Source organism: Triturus cristatus, chromosome 9, assembly GCF_964204655.1.
Source record: "Triturus cristatus chromosome 9, aTriCri1.1, whole genome shotgun sequence".
NCBI lineage: Eukaryota > Metazoa > Chordata > Amphibia > Caudata > Salamandridae > Triturus > Triturus cristatus.
Window position 1 is genome coordinate 1,150,721,288 of NC_140592.1, and position 23,168 is coordinate 1,150,744,455.

Here is a 23,168-nt window from a genome sequence, read left to right on the forward strand (position 1 = left end):
TGTCACAAAATGCTCGACCATCGGTGCACCTTGCACTTTGCACCTTATTCTGCTTGTATGCTGAAGAATTCTGGCCTTTGCTTTCTGGATGGTTTGTCCTACATAGATAAGGCCGCAGGGACAAAGAATGGCATAGATAACCTGCGAGCTATTGCAATTAGTGAAATGGGGCAATTTGTATGTTTTGTTCTCATATGTAAAGCTGTTCCCCTCTCGGCAAAGGTCGCATGCCTTGCATTGCCTACATTTATGGTGTCCCGACACAGGTGGTAGTCCAAAGTAGTTCCTCAAGTCAGGTTGTTTCGGTGGTTCAAGAAACGCTCGTACTATAGTGTCTTTGATATTTTTGCCCCGCTTAAATGCAAAGATGGGGTCCTGCTGGGTCATCAGTTCGCTTGCTACCAGGTTCCAGTATTTCTTCACGATTTTTTTGATGTCATTGCTTTTGGTATTAAATGTCGTGACACAGACGATGTTGTTGTTTTTAGTGTCTTTAGATTTGACCTCCAACAGTTGTTCTCGTGGACAATACCAAGCACGTTTTTTTGCTCTTTTGAGCAAACCCATGGGGTAACCTCTTTCCTTCAAACGGTTCGTGAGGATATCAGATTCTTTGAAGAAGTCAACTCTACGAGTACAGTTTCTTCTCAGTCTTAGATATTGTCCGTAGGGCAAATTGTCTCTCAGATTACGGGGATGGTGTGAGTTGTATCTTAACAGTGTATTTCTTTCCATGGGCTTGCGATAAAGATCACAGTATAAGAGCCCTTCCTCCACTCGAAAGGTGAGATCCAAGAAATCTATTGACTCGTTGTTACTAGTTATTGTAAACTGAATGTCGTTGGACCTGGCATTGAGCCACTCGTGAAAGTTATTCAGCTCTATGTTGTCACCAGACCACACCATGATGACGTCGTCAATATAACGTTTCCATACTGCAATCTGGTTGAGGAATGGATTTTGGTGACTGTATAGATGCTCCTCTTCATAGTTGTCCATAAAGATATTCGCCAGGCTCGGCGCATATGTGGCTCCCATCGCCACTCCTTTACACTGATAGTAGAAATGTTTCTGAAAAATAAAGTAATTCTTTTTCATTGCGATCTCTAAGAGTGTAATCAGGAAATCGGTTGGGATCCAGTGGGGTCTCTCTCGTTCATCCAAGGTGGTTCTGATAACCTCCAATGCTTTGTCTTGAGGGATTGAGGTGTACAGTGAAGAGACAGCCAGTGTTACAAGCAGTTGTGTTTGTATATCAAATTCCTGCCCCTCCAAAAGTTGAATAATGTGCATAGTGTCTCTCACAAAAGATTTTGTCTTGGGGACCCAAGGTTGCAAAAAATGGTCAATAAACTTGTTCAGTGGTTCCAAGATTGACCCGCAACCAGAGACAATTGGTCTGCCTGGTGGTTTCACTAGTCGCTTGTGCACCTTAGGTAACGTGTAGATTGTGGGGATACGAGGTTCTTTTTTATTTAGGAAATCATGTTCATGTTTGCTCAGGAAACCACAGTCCAATCCGTATTTGGTCACCTGTTGAATCAATGATTGTATTGTAGGTGTTGGATCTTTTCTGATTAGTTGGTAACTTTCCGAATCTCCCAATTGAAGTTCGATTTCCTCCACATAATCCCTGGTGTTCTGTAATACCACAGCTCCACCCTTGTCTGCCGCTTTAATAACGATTGAGTTGTTGCAGCTCAGGGAGCGCAGTGCGAGCTTTTCTTCCTTGTCGATGTTATATTGTATGTATTTTCTCTCATCCAAAAGTTGCATGGTCTCATGGAGAACAATCTTTTCAAATGCTAGGATCTTCTCACTCATTTGGTAAGCATTTGGAGTGAAAGTGGAGGCAGGCCTAAAATTCGTCGCCGATGATTCTGGGTTGAAAGTATTTTTGCTGAAATAGTATTTCAGTCTGATCTTGCGAAAGAATTGTTGGAGCTCCAGTTTCACTTGAAATGAGTCAGGTATAACAGTAGGCACAAAGGACAAACCTTTGATGAGAACATTTCTCTCAGCATCAGTCAGGTTATGTGTTGACAAGTTAATTATTGGTTCTCTGTGATCAGTTGTAACGATCTTATTTGTGCCTTCAATCCGATCTATTGTGTCAGTAGTGTCAGTTATAGCTCTCTGAAGTGCTGCGGTGTCATCAGTGTCCGTATTGCCAGTTATAGCTATCTGTGGTGCTAAGATGTCCATGCTCTGTCCAATGGCAATGTTCATCGTATTATGATGTGTCCTTTCATTCTGTGTTCTCAGATTGATATTGTGGTGAGAATTAGATAACAAAGCTTCGTTGTTCATATTATCAATGTTGGTCGAGACACTCTGTGTCTGAATGTTAGCACTGTTTCTCTGGTTTTCAATGTTGGTCAAAGCACTCTGTATCTGGATGTTGGCACTGGTTCTCTGGTTTTCTACCACCTGTAGGTTTGTCTCCGGGTGGAGATTTCTCCGTGTGTTTCTGGTTGGTAGAAGCGGACACCTGATGTTCCCTGTTGTGTATTCCTGCCTCTGTTCCAACTCCTTGGTCTTTCCCAGTTCTGTGCCCTGCCCCCACCCCTGTTGGTTTGGCGGCAGCCCTCCCCTAAAAAATTGGGGCCCTGATTAGCTTGATTACCTTGATAACTAATGGAGGGTCTGTCTAAGTCCGTGTCTGAGCCACTACCAAAAGAAGAATCTGAGAATGTTTTGAATCTCCTAGGGCCCTGTCTGCTTTTATTCGAGAAAAAACCCTGACTATCTTGCTGGTAATAGTCGTCCGATAGATAGGGATATGTATTGTTCTTATCGTAACTCCTTATATCCTTAGCTAATTTATCCAACTTCCTATTCAGTGTAACTGTATTAAACTCTGCCAATGTTTTTTCAGCCCGCTCAAGGGCTTCTCTGGCATTAGAAAGAGCTCTATCCTCAAGAATCTCCTTCTTTAAGTCAGAGATTTCTTGCGTGAGTTTTTTAACGTACTCAATCGCAGTCTCCACACCGAGAACCATCCAGTGTCTAGAACAGTTATTGGCTACATAGCTAAATCCTTCCCTGAACTTGGGGATATCTATGAAAATAGCCGGTTCGTTGCGTACTTGCAATCCTTTGGGAATTATATTAGATGACAAGTACTTGGTTAGTACGTGCCCGTGAAGGCGAGCTCTAATTAGTTTCTTTTCTAGTCTTTCAGTTTTAGCTGACAAATTATTACAGTTTTACTGTGTTTGTACTTTTGTAGTATGTCTGAAAAGGAAACTCTGTCATATACTGAAGATTGTATAGCGAAGCTAATACAAGACCAAGGTGCTTCTAATTTTCTTCTAGGCTCAGACAGAGTATCAGTTGACTCAGGTCTTAACGAGAAATTAGCTAAAATTGAAAGACTAGAAAAGAAACTAATTAGAGCTCGCCTTCACGGGCACGTACTAACCAAGTACTTGTCATCTAATATAATTCCCAAAGGATTGCAAGTACGCAACGAACCGGCTATTTTCATAGATATCCCCAAGTTCAGGGAAGGATTTAGCTATGTAGCCAATAACTGTTCTAGACACTGGATGGTTCTCGGTGTGGAGACTGCGATTGAGTACGTTAAAAAACTCACGCAAGAAATCTCTGACTTAAAGAAGGAGATTCTTGAGGATAGAGCTCTTTCTAATGCCAGAGAAGCCCTTGAGCGGGCTGAAAAAACATTGACAGAGTTTAATACAGTTACACTGAATAGGAAGTTGGATAAATTAGCTAAGGATATAAGGAGTTACGATAAGAACAATACATATCCCTATCTATCGGACGACTATTACCAGCAAGATAGTCAGGGTTTTTTCTCGAATAAAAGCAGACAGGGCCCTAGGAGATTCAAAACATTCTCAGATTCTTCTTTTGGTAGTGGCTCAGACACGGACTTAGACAGACCCTCCACTAGTTATCAAGGTAATCAAGCTAATCAGGGCCCCAATTTTTTAGGGGAGGGCTACCGCCAAACCAACAGGGGTGGGGGCAGGGCACAGAACTGGGAAAGACCAAGGAGTTGGAACAGAGGCAGGAATACACAACAGGGAACATCACGTGTCCGCTTCTACCAACCAGAAACACACGGAGAAATCTCCACCCGGAGACAAACCTACAGGTGGTAGAAAACCAGAGAACCAGTGCCAACATCCAGATACAGAGTGCTTTGACCAACATTGAAAACCAGAGAAACAGTGCTAACATTCAGACACAGAGTGTCTCGACCAACATTGATAATATGAACAACGAAGCTTTGTTATCTAATTCTCACCACAATATCAATCTGAGAACACAGAATGAAAGGACACATCATAATACGATGAACATTGCCATTGGACAGAGCATGGACATCTTAGCACCACAGATAGCTATAACTGGCAATACGGACACTGATGACACCGCAGCACTTCAGAGAGCTATAACTGACACTACTGACACAATAGATCGGATTGAAGGCACAAATAAGATCGTTACAACTGATCACAGAGAACCAATAATTAACTTGTCAACACATAACCTGACTGATGCTGAGAGAAATGTTCTCATCAAAGGTTTGTCCTTTGTGCCTACTGTTAAACCTGACTCATTACAAGTGAAACTGGAGCTCCAACAATTCTTTCGCAAGATCAGACTGAAATACTATTTCAGCAAAAATACTTTCAACCCAGAATCATCGGCGACGAATTTTAGGCCTGCCTCCACTTTCACTCCAAATGCTTACCAAATGAGTGAGAAGATCCTAGCATTTGAAAAGATTGTTCTCCATGAGACCATGCAACTTTTGGATGAGAGAAAATACATACAATATAACATCGACAAGGAAGAAAAGCTCGCACTGCGCTCCCTGAGCTGCAACAACTCAATCGTTATTAAAGCGGCAGACAAGGGTGGAGCTGTGGTATTACAGAACACCAGGGATTATGTGGAGGAAATCGAACTTCAATTGGGAGATTCGGAAAGTTACCAACTAATCAGAAAAGATCCAACACCTACAATACAATCATTGATTCAACAGGTGACCAAATACGGATTGGACTGTGGTTTCCTGAGCAAACATGAACATGATTTCCTAAATAAAAAAGAACCTCGTATCCCCACAATCTACACGTTACCTAAGGTGCACAAGCGACTAGTGAAACCACCAGGCAGACCAATTGTCTCTGGTTGCGGGTCAATCTTGGAACCACTGAACAAGTTTATTGACCATTTTTTGCAACCTTGGGTCCCCAAGACAAAATCTTTTGTGAGAGACACTATGCACATTATTCAACTTTTGGAGGGGCAGGAATTTGATATACAAACACAACTGCTTGTAACACTGGATGTCTCTTCACTGTACACCTCAATCCCTCAAGACAAAGCATTGGAGGTTATCAGAACCACCTTGGATGAACGAGAGAGACCCCACTGGATCCCAACCGATTTCCTGATTACACTCTTAGAGATCGCAATGAAAAAGAATTACTTTATTTTTCAGAAACATTTCTACTATCAGTGTAAAGGAGTGGCGATGGGAGCCACATATGCGCCGAGCCTGGCGAATATCTTTATGGACAACTATGAAGAGGAGCATCTATACAGTCACCAAAATCCATTCCTCAACCAGATTGCAGTATGGAAACGTTATATTGACGACGTCATCATGGTGTGGTCTGGTGACAACATAGAGCTGAATAACTTTCACGAGTGGCTCAATGCCAGGTCCAACGACATTCAGTTTACAATAACTAGTAACAACGAGTCAATAGATTTCTTGGATCTCACCTTTCGAGTGGAGGAAGGGCTCTTATACTGTGATCTTTATCGCAAGCCCATGGAAAGAAATACACTGTTAAGATACAACTCACACCATCCCCGTAATCTGAGAGACAATTTGCCCTACGGACAATATCTAAGACTGAGAAGAAACTGTACTCGTAAAGTTGACTTCTTCAAAGAATCTGATGTCCTCACGAACCGTTTGAAGGAAAGAGGTTACCCCATGGGTTTGCTCAAAAGAGCAAAAAAACGTGCTTGGTATTGTCCACGAGAACAACTGTTGGAGGTCAAATCTAAAGACACTAAAAACAACAACATCGTCTGTGTCACGACATTTAATACCAAAAGCAATGACATCAAAAAAATCGTGAAGAAATACTGGAACCTGGTAGCAAGCGAACTGATGACCCAGCAGGACCCCATCTTTGCATTTAAGCGGGGCAAAAATATCAAAGACACTATAGTACGAGCGTTTCTTGAACCACCGAAACAACCTGACTTGAGGAACTACTTTGGACTACCACCTGTGTCGGGACACCATAAATGTAGGCAATGCAAGGCATGCGACCTTTGCCGAGAGGGGAACAGCTTTACATATGAGAACAAAACATACAAATTGCCCCATTTCACTAATTGCAATAGCTCGCAGGTTATCTATGCCATTCTTTGTCCCTGCGGCCTTATCTATGTAGGACAAACCATCCAGAAAGCAAAGGCCAGAATTCTTCAGCATACAAGCAGAATAAGGTGCAAAGTGCAAGGTGCACCGATGGTCGAGCATTTTGTGACACACAATCACCCCCCAGACAGCATTAAATGGTGGATCCTAGAGAAGGTTAGCCCTAATGTTAGAGGAGGTGCAATCTCTGTGGCCTTAAACTACAAAGAATGTAGATGGATCCATTTGCTCAACTCGGTGCAGACCGGGTTGAACGAAATCGAGGAGACTGCAAGACAGATGGTACAACTTTAGCTTGTGAATCTCCAGTGGTATTCCGCTATGTGGCATCCCTTTGTCCTGCCGAATAGGGTTTGTGAACCTCAAGCAACTGCTACATGTTGACGTGTTTCTTTGTACAGGCTCTTGGTTGCTCATTCGGGCACAGACCAGGTTTTGCCATATTGTGGCACAGACCATGCTTTGCCACATTGGAAAAACTGTGGTGATTATTTCGAGGTAGACATTTTATTATGTCTCAGACTAAGTTGTCAAGACTACTGCGTTAACAATTATCCGCAATATGTTGGCTTGCACCTTTTGGATTACTGCATTTAAACATAATACATCTATTTATAATGCTTTTAATACATGAATTGTATGCATGATACTAAAATGCTTGCAGAAAAGTCTTTGCCATATTAATAGACAATGTTTTAAACGCTTTAAATACATCTATTAGCAAATGCTTTTAATACATGATTTATGTGCATGATACGAAAATGCTTGCAGAAAAGTCTTTGCCGTGTTAATAGGCAATTTCCAATTTTTAATACCAATCCAAATCATTGTGATTCCACTTACGTGGCACATGTTTACTTAAGACACATGCAACGTAGCCAATATTCGATTAACCTAACTTAATCTATGAACTTTAAGTATAATCCACATCAAATGCAATTGTAGATACTGCATCCTCATATGGATAGTGGACACTGCGGGAGAACACACTGCCCAATTTTGTTGAGCCAAACATCATAATTACAAGCGGTATTCCACAGTCATATACCGCGCTTTACTCACATCAGCCTTACAATTCCCTTGATCTTTTAAGACTGTGCGATCCTTCAAGAGACCGCCCTCAACACATAGTTGTTCAGGAATTTGTGCTAATTAATCTCCTAGTAACGAAAGCTTGACGTCGTTGCCTTAGCCATATACACCTTAGCCAATCGCTCACCGCGTAGTTGGTCTGCGTATACTAGGCGTTTCCTAGCAACGAACGCCTGACGTCGATGCTCAAGCCACGTACACCTTATCCAATCAGGATCTCTTACTATAGCCAATCAGCAATCAGTCATCCTATGTCAGTTTCCCGCACAACGAGCGTCCCTTAGCAACTAATGCATGACGCGGCCGCCCGAGCCACGTACACGCGCCTCATTCCTTCATTTAATTGACAGCGTCTGTCAAACACTCGCCGACTGACTCCGCGAGAGACAGGGCGTTTGCCTGCGCGCTTTCAAATATGAAGTAGTCGCTCCTTGCCGGGCCGACATTGAAGGTGAGCTGAGATCCTCACGATCCATAATCTCTGCCCCACTTGAATTAGACACCTCGCCCGTTTTAACTTTATTATTCAAGACTAAGTTCCCTTTACTTATTTTCACAGTGATTCGTTCCTCCTGAGGATACTAAACTTTTACTATCCTTGCACACCTGCCGCCCTGGATTAATCCCTTATGCGGGTGAGTTTTATTAGCACTATTTCAACTCACCAATTAAATCTCTTGGTATGGCACGGTTCTGATTGACTTCCCTTGTCCATACAGAACTTCAGAGGGATCAACAATTCGATTTTGAGGTTATCTATCTCCTCCTTTGAACCAATTTGGAGAGAGAATTTATCCACTTACCCGGTGAGTTTACTAGCGTACCTTTGGTAATGCTATTATTTAACAGCCATTTCAGGGCCATGTCTTACAAAGTCTCATTCTCTCGAATAGATTCCTAGCCACGTCTTACAGGATACAACTGCTCCTGTTTGTCCATCTTCATACACCGCCCCAAAAGTTACATTGGGCTCCCTTTGGTGAGTTTTCACCTTGCATGCACCAATTTACACGGCATTCAGTTTCATGAACACACCTGACCATATTCCTTACTATTTCATAGGCTGTCACTCCCTGTCCTGATGAAGACCCGTATTGACTAGCTAGTAACGCTACCTTGGGTTGAAACGTCGACATTGTTTCATGGATCAGCTCAAAATACTCTGCATAAAAGACTCATTCAATCCATCTGCAGACTGTTATAAATATTCGTTTGACTGGCCTTTATAAATTATCAGTACCTCCATAAGTCACACTGTATATATTACGCACTTTTCACCACAGCACTGAGCACTATATGTCACTTCGTCACAAATATGTTTCTCATTTAATTTTCGACAGCCATTATAAGTAGTTATCCATGAATGATGCAATTCATAAAGCTGTTTTGAATACTATTTATGGTCTCTATGTGTGTTCGTATAAGCAAACAAATGAAGGTTTTTTGCTAGAAGTAATTCTGTTTACCCGACAGAACCGTTTGTATCATTTTGATAATCTGCCCAGGTTCTGAGGGATACTGGGTTACCCCATTGTGATATTATTAAGTCGAGCAGATGCTGGCGTAGTTCCACAAAGCAGTTCGCAGCCAGGTGTTCCCACAATAGGAGGTCGGTGAGCTCCTCAAGAGTGGTGACTTTGCTGCCCTTGACCCACCCATCGAAGGCCCGACTAAAAAAGTTTACATATTCTACCCAGGTGGTGCCCGGGATTTTCCTGCAGTCCCGGAATCGTTGACGGTACATCTCGGGGGTGAGACCGTACCTTGTGAGTAGAGCCTCTTTCATGTGGCTGTAGGAGGTCTGCAGAGAGAGGGGTAGGTCGAGCAGGGTGTCTCTTCCTTCGCTCAGAAATCGTCCCCACAACCCTGCCCCCCAGTCCTTCTGCGGGACCCGATGGGAGGTCATGGCGACCTCGTAGGCCCTGAACCATTGCTGAATGTCATCGTTTTTATAATATTCCTTGACCACATCTTTGGGGATGTGGACCTTCTGCTCCGCTGGGGAGGTCGCCTCTCGGTCCCGGGGGCCTCCCTTCCTCACTTCTGGCCTTGAGTTCGATTTCCTTCAAGCTGCGCTCGTGCTCCAGTTGGAGCTTCCTTCCTTCGTGTTCCCGTTGGAGCTTCTTCTCTTCTAGCTCGCCTTGCACGCGCATTTGCTCTACTGCTAGCTTTTTCTCTGCTAACTTTAATTCGCCTTCGATTTTGAGCTTAGCTAACTCGAGTTCGTGATTGCGGCTTCTCTCTCTGTCCGCGAGTTCCTCCGGGGATAGGCCCCCGTCTGGTACGATGTTTCGCACCTGATTGTTGCTGCTTTCGCCTTGGGGAGGTTCGGCCTCGTCGGGGCGCTCCCCCGTGTTTTCCGGGCGGGAGGCCCCGGTATCCACCCAGGCTTTCAGTGCTTTCTGCAAATCTTCCTTGGTGTTGAGACCGGTGGTAGCGATTCTAAGTTCTTTGCAGAATTGTTTTAGTTCTTTGTGTGTGTATTCTTCTAGTTGTTCCACCTGGAACACCCTGTTGGCGTTGATTTCTGCGGGGATCACGGTGTTTCCTTCTGCCATCTTTGTTGGTAGTGCGTCTGTCGTTCACAGTACGATCTCTCGGTGATGGGCCCGAATCCCACCGCTGCCACCAATGTTAGACGGCGACCTCAGAGGAGCCCGGGAAGGGAGTCCTGACTACCCTGAGACCCACCCTCAAGTATCGTAGCCGGGCACTGGCGGGAGACTCCTCAGGAGGAGAGTCTCGTATCGAGGATCGTACTTCGGGCACCACACGACACAGAAACAACACACCGTGCGTTCTTAGGAACCAATCTTTATCAAATAGGTTAGCACTGCAAATATGTACAAGGAGAGCGCGGGCTCAATGAGTCTCAGAAGGGATAGGGTGTAGCGGGACAGTCTTTGGCACAAAAGTTCAAGGTAAGGATGTACCCGGTGCACAGCTCAAAATCCTCGAGCTGGGGGGTAGGCTGTTTGTCGTGGGGTCCGGCGGGACCAGTGGAGTCTGTGGAAGCCGCGAGTCACTCAGCGGGCTCAGGTACAAGTTCGGAGGTCTTACGATCTTCAGGGAGCCGCGAGTCACTCAGCAGGGCTCAGGTACAAGTTCGGAGGTCTTACGATCTTCAGGGAGCCGCGAGTCACTCAGCAGGGCTCAGGTACAAGTTTGGAGGTCTTACGATCTTCGGGGAGCCGCGAGTCACTCAGCAGGGCTCAGGTACAAGTTCGGAGGTCTTACGATCTTCAGGGAGCCGCGAGTCACTCAGCAGGGCTCAGGTACAAGTTCGGAGGTCTTACGATCTTCGGGGAGCCGCGAGTCACTCAGCAGGGCTCAGGTAGTTCCAAGTTCCAGGAGCCGCGACCGCGTCCGCAGGCTCTCGTTGTTCCAGCGTCGAATCTGCCGGACAGTCCCAGAGCACCCCTTGTTATAGGTCGACCCCTCTTTGATGTCCGGAGTCTGTGCAGGCAGGGGTCTTGTCACCTGGGGGTCGCTTGTCGGGGGTTTCCTGCCATTGTCTTTTGATCCTTTCAGGGCCGGGTCGGGAGGAGTCCCAGACACCCAGCAGGCGTGGAGCCAGCCTTCAGGGAGGCCGGAGGGCCGATCGAAACCCATCGTCCCAGGGGAGCTCAGAGGTGCGATAGAAACTGCTCCTCCCTCTCTCAACCCCTGGAAGCGTGATGTCCTCTAGCCGGAGTGGCGCCTCTAGGCCCGGGTCGCGCTGGGGCCGGGCGGCCATCTTGGTGCATGAAGTGGGCACGCGGGCCCGGGGTGGCCGAAAGGAGAGAGGCCATGGACGAGGGTGTCCGGGTTGAGTGCGTGTGTTCTGGTGGAAAGGCTTGGTGAGGCCGGGGGATTGGGGCCACCGGCACCAGGTTAGGTGGTGTGGGGACCAGTAGGGCCATGTCACGAGGCCGGGTCCAACAGTTACTTTAATTAAAGTGTGCACAAATACTTTACAGATTGCCTCTTAAGTTTAGCCTGACTGCTGTGTGCCAGCTACCAGAGGGTGAGCACAGGTTATTTTAGGTTGTGTATCTGACTTAGCCTGACTGGGATTGTGGTCCCTACTTGGACAGGGGGCACACCTCCTTTAACTAGAGACCTTGTTTCTAACAATACCTTTATGCATGAATACACACACATCAACACATTGACAAAAGCAGATTCACACTCAGTCTAGCACAGGCACCCACCTACAGACATATAGCCATCGATGATCACACAGAGTAGCAAATATACAGAAACCCATTCACACAATGAAAAACTGATGAACAGGTAGCCATGCACATAGACCAACAGAGATACATTTGGATGGATGAGTGGGCTGATTCATATATGGACAAAAGGAAGAATGAGCAGATGGCTGAATGGAAAAACATGTAGATTGATGAATGGGTGTATCAATGGATCGCTGTAGGTGGGGGAATGGATGTATGATGATTGTTGGGATTGTTTGATACATGTTTTAATGGTTGAATAAACATGCAGTTGGATATGTATGCTGATGGATAGATCAGTAGTCGGATGGGTGGATGTAGAGATGAATGCACAGATGGCTGATTATGTTTTTATATATGTCACTGGATGTGCATGCAAAAGAATGAAGGTGGCAGATAAAGGCATGAGTCTGAGAAAGGATATCTGGATTAATGTGTGACTGGATAGATGAATGTGCATGGGGATGGAAGAGTATGTGATGGACAAGTGTGCTAAGGTGGAGAGATGCGTATGCTGATGGATGGGGAGATATAGATAGTGTGCGAATAGATGGTTTCAAGTGTGTGCAGATGCAGGTCAACGAAAATATAGATGCATGAATTTAAGGTGCACGAAAGCCGATGGGTGAAAACATGAAGGTTTTGATAGATGAATTAGTTTGCAGACAGATGGATGGATTTGTATTGGTGGGATGATGAGTGTGTGGATGGATGAACTGAAGAGCGTTAAGATGGATACGTGTGAATGAATGAGTGAGTGAGGACGTGCAAAAATGAGTTGCAGACGGATAAGTATGTGTATCGGCAGATGGATGATTTTTTGGAGAAACTTTGTTTTTATTTTGTGACAAAGAAAACAATCGGTACTTAGTCAAGAAATCAAATTTGGTATGCATTTTGTTACACAAATGTATACAGTTATAGCATTTCCTGAATTATACTATGTCCTGTGCAGTTCATGAAAAATTCCCATGGCATAATCTTAAATGAGCTTTATACTTAGTACATAGTCCTTCCACTGATTCACCGCTCAGTCACTAGTATCAGATATTGTGTCTTCTTGAGGGGGCTCGCATTTGTTGCCGCGGTAGGCGTTCCATTTCCCCCAAATGTGGCCCACTTTTTGGGGCATCCTCTGTGTAGATACACTGCTTTTTCGGTCACCATTGATGTGTCCATATCCTGGCACCATTTTTGTAGGGTCGGGGTTGGTCTGGATCCCCAGTTAAGAGCTATATTCCTTTTGGCCAGGGCCAGACCAAGTGTTACCCAGTCCTGGTCCGATTGAGGTCTGTTGGCTCCCAAACATTAAGCAAGCAGCATTTTGGTTCCGGGAGGACCTCTATCCCTTTGACCCGTGACACGGTGGTCATAATTGATGTCCAATATGACCGGTTGTTTGGACATTCCCAGACAGTGTGTATGAACGTACCCGGGAGGCCGCATTGTCGCAGGCAAAGCGGTGTGTCGGTAGTTCCTAGTTTATGTAATAATGTACGTGTGTAGTATGCCCTGTGTAACAATTGTAATTGTAATAACCGGAGCCTTGAGGGGATCGCTACCTCCCTTGGTGATGCCAGTCCGCCTCATCCATGGGTCCCAGCTCCATCTCCCATCTTTCCTCAAGGGTTATTGTGGGTTCCAGTTGGTTGTTTACTATTTTCTGATGTGCAAGGGATATAGCTTTCTTGTGTAAGTGATCTGTGAGAAGTCTATCCTCAAGTGGCGAGGCTTCTGGCAGCACTTTGTAGTGCATGTTTCACCTGCAGATATCGAAACCTCTCCGTCTGTGCTAGACCGTATGTTCCCTGTAGTTGGTCAAATGAGATGATCTCCCCTTTTTTCCAAAGATCCCCTACCCTCGTTATGCCTATGAGATCCCATTGACGGAATCCTTTTGTATTGTTGAGTTTGCCCAGCTGTCGTGTGTCCCATATAGGTGTAGCCTGAGTAATTACCCCCTCCCAACCCAGAGCTCTCTGTGCCTCAAACCAGATCTTAACCGTATGGGCCGTTGGGCCTGTAAGCGTGGGCCTTCGATTTTTATTATATAATGTCCCCATGATACCCTCCGTGTCAAGTAAATGCCTATCCATGCGAAATGCTGGCTCCTCCTGTGGTGCATGTAGCCATTGATTTATGACCGTAAGTTGAGCATCCCAATAGTATTGCTTAATATTAGGAAGGGCAATCCCTCCGTCGTACCACCCCCTCATTAGTTTTTGTATGGCTATCCGACTCGTTTTTCCATCCCATAGGAGTTTGCTCACTTCAGCTTTGATTGCTGCGAAATACGTGGGCGCTACCGGGAACGGTGTATTTTTGGAGAGCGTATAAAAATCGAGGGAGCGCCATCATTTTAAAGAGGGCTGCCCGCCCAAGGAGCGTTAAAGGCAGGGAGCGCCAGTGTTTGACATCGTTTTGGAGTTTTACAAGCGGTTTTGTGAGATTTTCTGTTATGAAGCGCTGACGTGTATGGTGATATAAATACCGAGGTATTTGAATCCCTCAGTCGCAACCTGAATGGAGCAGTGTCGGGGGAGTTTCGGCACAGGGCCATGAAACACGTAGAGAAGGGATTTTGTCCACTTTATCGTTTAACCTGAGGCGCGTCCATACGCCGCGCAGATATCCAGTAGGCAGTTTATGGATCGTGCTGGGGAAGCAAAATAGAGAAGGATATCATCCACGTATAGTGAGATACGATCTTCCGACCCCGTTGCCCACCTTAGTCCTCGGATGACCAGGTCCTGTCGGATACAGGGCGCAACAGGCTCCAACACCATCGCAAAAAGCAACGGGGACAGAGGAAATCCCTGCCTCGTTCCCCTCCCCAATGGAAAGTCTGTTGAAATACGACCATTTACTACAACATGAGCCAATGGTTTCGTGTATAGGAGTTCTATCCATGCACAGAATTTTGGGCCTAACCCCAGGCGCCGAAGCACCGCAAAGAGGAAGGGCCATTCCACTAAGTCGAACGCCATACGGGCATCCAACGACAGAATCACAGCATCTTCTGCGATCGTGTCTTTACGTGCCATCACACCGTTCAATCTGCGGAGGTTGAGTGCTGTATTTCGGTTTGGCATGAACCCCGACTGATCCGGATGAATTAAGGCCGGGAGGTGTGCCTACAGTCGTGTGGCTAGTGCTTTAGCTAATATTTTCGCCTCCGCGTTGATGAGGGAGATCGGCCTATAGGAGCCACAGTCCTCCGGGGGCTTCCCAGGTTTGGGGATTGCAACTATTGTATCCAGGCGCTGGTCCCTCGGTAGTGCCCCTCTTGGCAGATGGATGATTGATGATTGTATGTGTAAATGGGTATATTGATTTATGTGTTTGCAGAAGTATTAATTAATATTTGAATGGATGAACTAGTTTTCTCTTCATTAATGTTTGAGTAGTTGAATGCTTGATGGTTGGATGAGTGTGCCACTGAACGGATGGATTTACAGATGGATTGATGAGGCTGGGGCTTAGCTGATGTGTCAAGTTTCAGATGTATAGATGGATGGATGCGAGCATGAATGGAAAGATAAATGTGTGGGAGTGTGTAGGTGGATGAGGGTGCAGATGAATGAATAAGTTTGTAACACTCCGACTCTCAGTCTTGCATTCAAATGGGGTTCCTATCTGGGAGTTGGTCTAGTCTCCTTTACTGCGCAAGGAAGGTTGGTATCTTATAAGAAAGAGATATGTTTACAGTGGCGGCTGCTTTGGAAATGTAGTCGTTGGGCGGGGGGATGGGTGGGGTGCACGATTAATAAAAAAATAAAATTAAAAAATAAAAGTTCACTTACATGAAGGGCCGCCACCTCTCCTCCATCTTCTTCTCTTCTCCTGGCAGCTTGGAAGCACATAGGCTCCCAGGCTCCCCTAGCCAATCACGACGCTGCTGTCACCAGAATGACAGCGGGGTCCTAATTGGTATGAGCGGCCTGGTTCGACGCTCAGAAAGGGAGTGGGAGCCTGTGCATGTTCGCCACCCGGCTGTGCAATACAACCGGGTGGAGAACATGCTAAGTTTGCATGACGGTTTGGCTGCCAAAGACTTCCGGCCAAACCGTCATGCGCACTTAAGTGCACATTATACCACTCCTCCTCCCTCTCCCTGTGAAACAGCCCAACCCTGCCCTACTCTAACTTGGCTCCAGCTTCTTACAGAAAAATAAAATGATAATAACGCAAAGTTATTATTTTATTTTTCTTTTACATTCAGTCTGGTGGCGCTCCTCCGCAGCCGCTGTAATAAAATGTTTAAAATTTTTATCACACAGATGTGGCAGGGGTCAGTAGAAATTATCACATTTGAATAATCATTTTGGGGGAGTTTTATATAGCGCGACCGCGACTGAGTGGTGTTGGCGGTTTACACGCGCACCAGTTACATCGCTCAAGGTCGCATTCAGTTTTTAAGGCACCGGTACCCAGAATCACAGGATGTTGAGGCAGTGTCGAGACTCGAACCTGGCTACCAACTTCCAAAGTTGGCAGCTTTGGTCGTAAAGCCACATCCTCTCCTTTATGACATGACATGAAGCCGGGGACATGTGATATCGATATATATTTCGATGCTTTAAAAATAAAATGATGACCGACCCCAGCCAGGTGTGTCACACCAGAGTGCGAGGGCTTCAGCTCACTGCAGTTCACCTGTAAAAAAGCATTGCCACCGAAAAGGCTTTCATCCATTCACTCGCTTTAAGCAACACAATCTAATCTTGCTTATTTTACAGTAATAAAAGAAATTCACAACTTATTCCTCACAGCCCTTAACTTTAAAACTCCATTCGCCCATGGTCTTCATTTATCATCCTAGGAAAGATGAAAGGCCAGCCAGCTCTGCTTGATACTCTCAGCTCTCGTAGCAGGTAGTCATCCAATGGAGCTATCCATTTCATTCTTTCTGTAGTTGCACGCACCCCATTTTAGCTTCGTCCAGTCTGATGCATGCATATGAATCAGAGGCGCAACTAGAGCCAAATTTCGGGGGGGGCTGAGCAAAAATTTCGGGGGGGGGCTCAGCTTTAAGCAATTGGCAGAGTGGAGCTGCAGGGGCTCTTAGAAGGGGTGAAACAACAGCCAGGCCTCATTAACATGAAAATGGTCGTTTAAAGACCTGTGAAGTGCTCGGGTGCGGCTGCTTTTTTGCCCGGGAAGGTGTCTCATCCCGGGCTGCCGCACACGACGGGGGGGGTGGGGGGGGGGGGGGGGGGCAGAAGCCCTTTGAGTCCAATGGATGTTGCGCGCCTGATATGAATATTTGAAAGCTCTAATCGGGGAGCTACAAATAGATATTACTCCCAGCGGTATGCGTCTAAGAAATACAATTTCTAGCAGCAAAAACGCAGCGGAGAATGGCATTGCTCAAACAACCATTGGCAATTGCAATCGGTCTCACTTACTTTTACATAGAAGTAAGAATAGATCGATTGGCACTGCCAATGCTTGTTTGAAAGATGGTATTTAAACAAGACGCACACAGACAGTATATATTTTCACATGATTTTAAAGCTGATTGTAAGAGAAACATTTACCCATAGCGTCTTGAAATCCACGTGGAACTGGATTCTTGCTGAGCACAGACTTCGTTTTGCTCTCGACTGAGAGAGAGAGTGCGAGCAGAGAGAGAGAGAGAAAGAGAGACGAAGAGAGAACGAGAGAGAAAGAGAGACGAAGAGAGAAAGAGAGAGAGAAAGTCTGAGGCAAGAAGGAAGAGAACAATAAAGAGGGAGATAGAGAAAGAGATAATGTGGTTAGAAAGAGAGAGAGACAGGAGTAATTGAGAAACAGAGAGTTATAGTGTAATAGACTCGGAAAGGTAGGGGGGGGAGAGACAGTCCGTGCTGTAAAACTCCCCCTTCAAAACATAGCAGCTATAATATGACAAACTGATCAGACAAGCACTTTCTCAACTTTTCCACATGATGGCAGCTTTGCTAACATTAGTTTATTGTTTAATAAAGTCCCAGCTAGTGGGCTGGGGTGGACAAAAAGTAAAATTTTCCGTTGTTCGTCGTCAGCTCTCACGGAAGCATGACACTGGCTGTGGGGCCGGGGAAGAATGTTTCCATGGCATTCTGTGGGGAAAAGGTGGCTTCTCAACATGCGCCCCCGCACAACATACACACGCACTACCTCAACGCAAAATAAGAAAGGAAGCAACAAGATCATAACACAATGTTACATTTACATTTTTACAAATTATAATAATCCCCAAATGTTTGTAGCCAGAACGAAGATAAGTGGTTCGTTGTCGCTTGTATAAGGAAGTGAAAGCAATATTGAAACAGTTATCTGCTGTGTACTTTTGAGTGCGGTAAAAATGGAACTCTGCTCGGTGTACGCACTAGTTACCCCTCTTCAAGGTCAAGTTGGTGGTTCATTTTTTCATATTTCTTGCTGATGTTTAAGGACACAATGTGTTCAGCAGACCAGGTTTGACCCCCCTCCATCAGCGTAGAGTTTTACAAAAGTGAAACTGGAGACACGTCTGAGAACGAGGGTGGTGTGTGCTTGGCGTGTGCTTTACAACCCCAGACGTTTAATCCCGGCCCCCTGATATACCTCCATAAAAAAAATTATTGTCCAGAGATTTTCATTTTAGATTTATGTTTTTGGATCATTAGAGGAATAATTAAGCTTGGGTAGAACTCACTGTACCTCGATCGTCAAAGGTGTGACAGTCAGAGTGCGTTTACCGCACACACACAGGTATTTTTCTACATCTTTGAAGTCACATTCTTCTCTCTCAGCAAATCCTTTTAGAAACCTCACAGGTTCAGCAGTCAAATCTCCAAGCTTTGTTCCAATTGTGCTCATAGTGTCTTCACCCATAAGAATATGGGCCTTGATGAGAACACCAGTAAAAGAAACAAATGGTGTACGGAATGCTGAACAATGCAAACACTCAACCCCCCACTCACAAAGATCTGAGTTTAATCCATCGTTCTTTTGTTCACCACACCCCCCCAGTTTGGACCCAGCCATATGCAAATCAGTCTTGACCCTGTTCCTCATGGGAACAGTCCAGCCCAAAGTGCCAAGCCAGGTCCTCGCTGGACATGAAACAAGCATCCTCGCGAAGTGGATCAGCAACTGCGCAGAAGACCTCGCCCCTCTGAAGACCCCGCCTAGCAGACCCGCTAGCAAGAAAGTCCCATGGTTCACCGACGAACTCAAGAGCTCCAAGAAGAACTGCCGAGCCCTCGAGAGAACATGGCGCAGACACCCGACACCAGACAACATGACCACCCTCAAGCTCGCCACCCGAAAACACCACCAACTCATCCACGTCACCAAGAAAACCGCATTCAAGGAACGACTGGACAACAACGCACACAACAGCAAGGAACTCTTCACCATCGTCAAAGAGCTCTCTTTAACCCCAATGCCGGAAACAACGACATCACCCCTTCGCAAGACCTCTGCAACTCCCTCGCCTCCTACTTCCACAACAAGATCGCTGACATACACAACAGCTTCAGCACTCAACCGATGCACGCCACGATCAAACCACCGCCCCCCACCACCACCCTCCGTGCCTGGACCCCGATCAGCACCGAAGACACCGCCCGCACGATGAACTCCATCCACTCCGGATCTCCTACCGACCCCTGCCCTCACCACGTCTTCAACAAGGCCGACGCTGTCATCGCACCCCACCTGCGGGACATCATCAACTCCTCCTTCGACACCGCCACCTTCCCGGAGAGCTGGAAGCACGCCAAACTCACAGCTCTACTAAAGAAGCCATCAGCCGACCCCACCGACCTCAAGAACTACCGCCCCATCTCACTGCTCCCGTTTCCTGCAAAAGTCATCGAGAAGACCGTCAACAAACAGCTGGCCGCCTTCCTCGAGATGAACGGTTCCCTCGACCTCTCGCAGTCTGGCTTCCGGGCCAACCACAGCACCGAGACCGCCCTGATCGCAGCCACCGATGACATCCGAGCACTGCTTGACAACGGAGAAACAGCAGCCCTCATCCTCCTAGCCCTCTCCGCGGCCTTCGACACTGTCTGCCACCGTACACTAGTGCAGCGTCTCAGCAACGTCGGAATCCAGGAAAAGGCATTGGAGTGGATCACCTCCTTCCTCACAGGAAGGACACAGAGTCCGCCTCCCCCGTTCAGATCTGAAGCCACCGAAGTCATCTGCGGCGTTCCTCAAGGCTCCTCGCTCAGTCCAACCCTCTTCAACGTCTACATGAGCCCTCTCGCAGACATCGCACGCCAGCACAACCTCAACATCATCTCTTATGCCGACGACACCCAGCTGATTCTCTCCCTCACCAACGACCCCGCCACCGCCAGAGCCAACCTTCACGAAGGGATGAAAGAGGTAGCCGAATGGATGAAGAACAGCCGCCTGAAACTGAACTCGGACAAGACGGAAGTCCTCATCCTGGGATCCTCACCCTCCGCCTGGGACGACTCGTGGTGGCCCCCCGCCCTAGGCAGCGCACCCAAACCAACAGACCACGCACGCAACCTGGGCTTCATCCTGGACTCCTCCCTCTCCATGACCAGACAAGTCAACGCCGTCTCCTCGTCGTGCTTCAACATCCTGCGCATGCTACGTAAGATCTTCCGGTGGATCCCCACCGAGACCAGGAAGACGGTCACCCAGGCCCTCGTCACCAGCCGTCTGGACTACGGCAACTCCCTCTACGCCGGAACCACCGCCAAACTCCAGAAGAGACTCCAGCGGATCCAGAACGCCTCAGCACGACTCATCCTGGACATCCCCCGTCGCGGCCATGTCTCCGGACACCTGAGAGACCTGCACTGGCTCCCGGTCAACAAGAGGATCACCTTCCGCACACAAAGCCCTACACAACCAAGGCCCAGGATACCTCAACAGCTGCCTCAACTTCTACGCACCCAAACGCCAGCTTCGATCGACCGGCCACGCCCTTGCCGCCGTCCCCTGCATCCGAAGAGCCACCACAGGGGGACGGTCCTTCTCCTACCTCGCCGCCAAGACATGGAACTCCCTCCCGACCCACCTCCGCCTGACCCAGGACCACCTCGCCTTCAGGAAGCAGCTCAAGACCTGGCTGTTCGAGCAGTAGCGGACCCCCCTCCCCCAGCGCCTTGAGACCCTCTGGGCGAGTAGTGCGCTATATAAATGCTTGATTGATCCTGGGACCGGTTTAAGGGCATCACCCTCGTCAGCCAGGCTAGCTTGAATCCAGTGGAGCAGTGAGCATGGGACCCACGTCTTGGCATACCCTTCCCACTTAGGGCGAAAAAAGCAAATGGAACAAACTAGGGTGGCGTTATGAGAAAAAGAGCAATGGATTTAACCCAGATCTCTTGACTGTGTGTGAATGTATGATTAATTCAGCATTCTGTAATGCAATGTAACAAGGGTACCCCTAATGTAGTTTCCTATATCAGGGTTTAAAGCAATTATTAGCAAAATATATAGGAAACTTATTCAGACAAAGTAGACTAGTGTACAAAAGAATAAGGAAAATATATTTATATAAAAAAGTGCACTATATAGTCATAGCGACCAAATATAACCCCAACAACAACTCTATGTTTTCTATGTTTTTATTTGTTGTGTATCAATCTATACATGTCTTTATATACATACGCTTAATGTCTCAATTCGACCTTCTCAATGCTCTATGTACAGTCCAATCAAATCAAATTTTGTGGTCAATGATTTTCTAAGTTATATGTACAATTGCTCTTTAAATCATTCATTCAATTTGTGCATTGATTTACACATTAATGATTATACCAATATCATGTACAGGTATATTTGTAACTCACATAGGAGAGAAAGACAAAAAGTGTATAACGAAAGAAAAACTTTTTTAAAGTGAACACGTGTTAAGGGTAATATATCATTGCATATTGGTCGACAAATTACTTTACAATTGATATCAAAATTTAAACAAGGCTCTATTAAATCACATCAATTACTTTCCAATTGATATCAAAATTTTTGAACATGGCTCTATTAAATCACACTACGCGCGTTTCGGCGTTCAGCCTTCCTCAGGTAGCCATGATTCCTTAGCTCCTACAACATAATAAGAAAAAACAAACTATGATCGTTTATATACACACAATGACTCAAGTGCACAATTACTAAAAAGAAGATACAAATCTCCTGATAATACACTATATACAAATTACTACGATTTATCTCCAGTTCTGTTATCTGATCCATTGTGTCTCATGGGCCATTACAGGTGCTATCTATTGAGGACACCTTTAAATATCCTGGTAGATGGGAAATGTGCAGGCCTGAAACATTTTAGATAGTACCCATACTATTATGTGGGCCGCTCCAGGCATATTATGAGCTTACATATCCTTGGGAGTGTTAGATAACTGAAGTTTTGACACTAGCTAGCAGCACGACTACATACCTTCTTAAAAATGATCTCATGTCGGTAGTGCAGAATAATGGGTAAGACGCAAGTGGTTCCGCACAACCCGTCTGCTCGTGCAAAGGTGGCCAAAATCTACCCCAACGTATCTGTAAATGAGGAATAAAAAGTTTAAACTAGATAGTCCTGGTCCCATACAGACATACAGACTACATATCCACTGAGACTGAGACAATATATATATATCTAGTGGACATTAGCAGAATGGAACAAAGCTAATTGCAACCTGAATTACCTATAGTTTTTGAATCTCTAGGAAGCTTAGTAGCAAGGTTGGCTGGTGCAATGTGCACAACTCTTCTATACAGTAGCTTGGTGTCCAATATTGTCAGAGAACTACAAATTTCCGCGGGGAGTTAGACGCGGCTGATTAGATCACGTCGATACATCGGTAGTCGCCAAAACATGTCTAAAAGGAAAAGAAGAAGAGGAAAGGAAACCAACTGTGTGTAGATTCACTGAAATAAAGCCCAGAAACTAGCCAGGGGACTACCAGAAACTAGCCAGGGGACTGCCAATCAGTATGAATAGAGAGTATATATGTGCACTTACTATAGTCCCTCGCACGGCTTGAATCTTCTCCAGCTATGGGATCATATGCAGCTTATTTTGTAAAATCGCCGCTTCTGATAGGGGGCGCAACACCTTAATCTAGAAGGAAGTATAGATATTTATTCCCTCTCCAGGACAAAGCAATATCAAATATTTTTTAAACAATAGTGTTCTCTAATGATTATGGTTCTGCTTGGTTACATACACTGATCTAGCGCTCAAAATCTTACCTCCAAGATCCCGTCAGTCATCCAACACTATGGTATCCGTTAATGCCGCTTCCGCAAACGGAGTGCAAACAGGACTGTTGCATAAGGGTTCCTATATGACCCCTGAACCAATCCCCGATTGGTTCCTGTTTGAAAGCGTAATCATCATGCGCCAATTGACGCGTACCGAAGGATGGTAATCAATACTAGCCTGGGGAAGATGAAAAAAGCGGACGCCA

The 23,168-nt window shown here is 46.0% G+C and overlaps 1 long non-coding RNA gene across 1 annotated transcript; it reads right to left on the reverse strand.

The window, feature by feature from the left end:
* Positions 1-21,326: 21,326 nt before the first annotated feature.
* On the reverse strand, positions 21,327-22,789 carry LOC146799531 (uncharacterized). Its single transcript, XR_014969281.1, has 3 exons — positions 22,404-22,789; positions 22,148-22,257; positions 21,327-21,795 (listed from the first exon to the last, which is right to left on the reverse strand). It is a non-coding gene; the product is annotated as an uncharacterized LOC146799531 (long non-coding RNA).
* Positions 22,790-23,168: the final 379 nt, after the last annotated feature.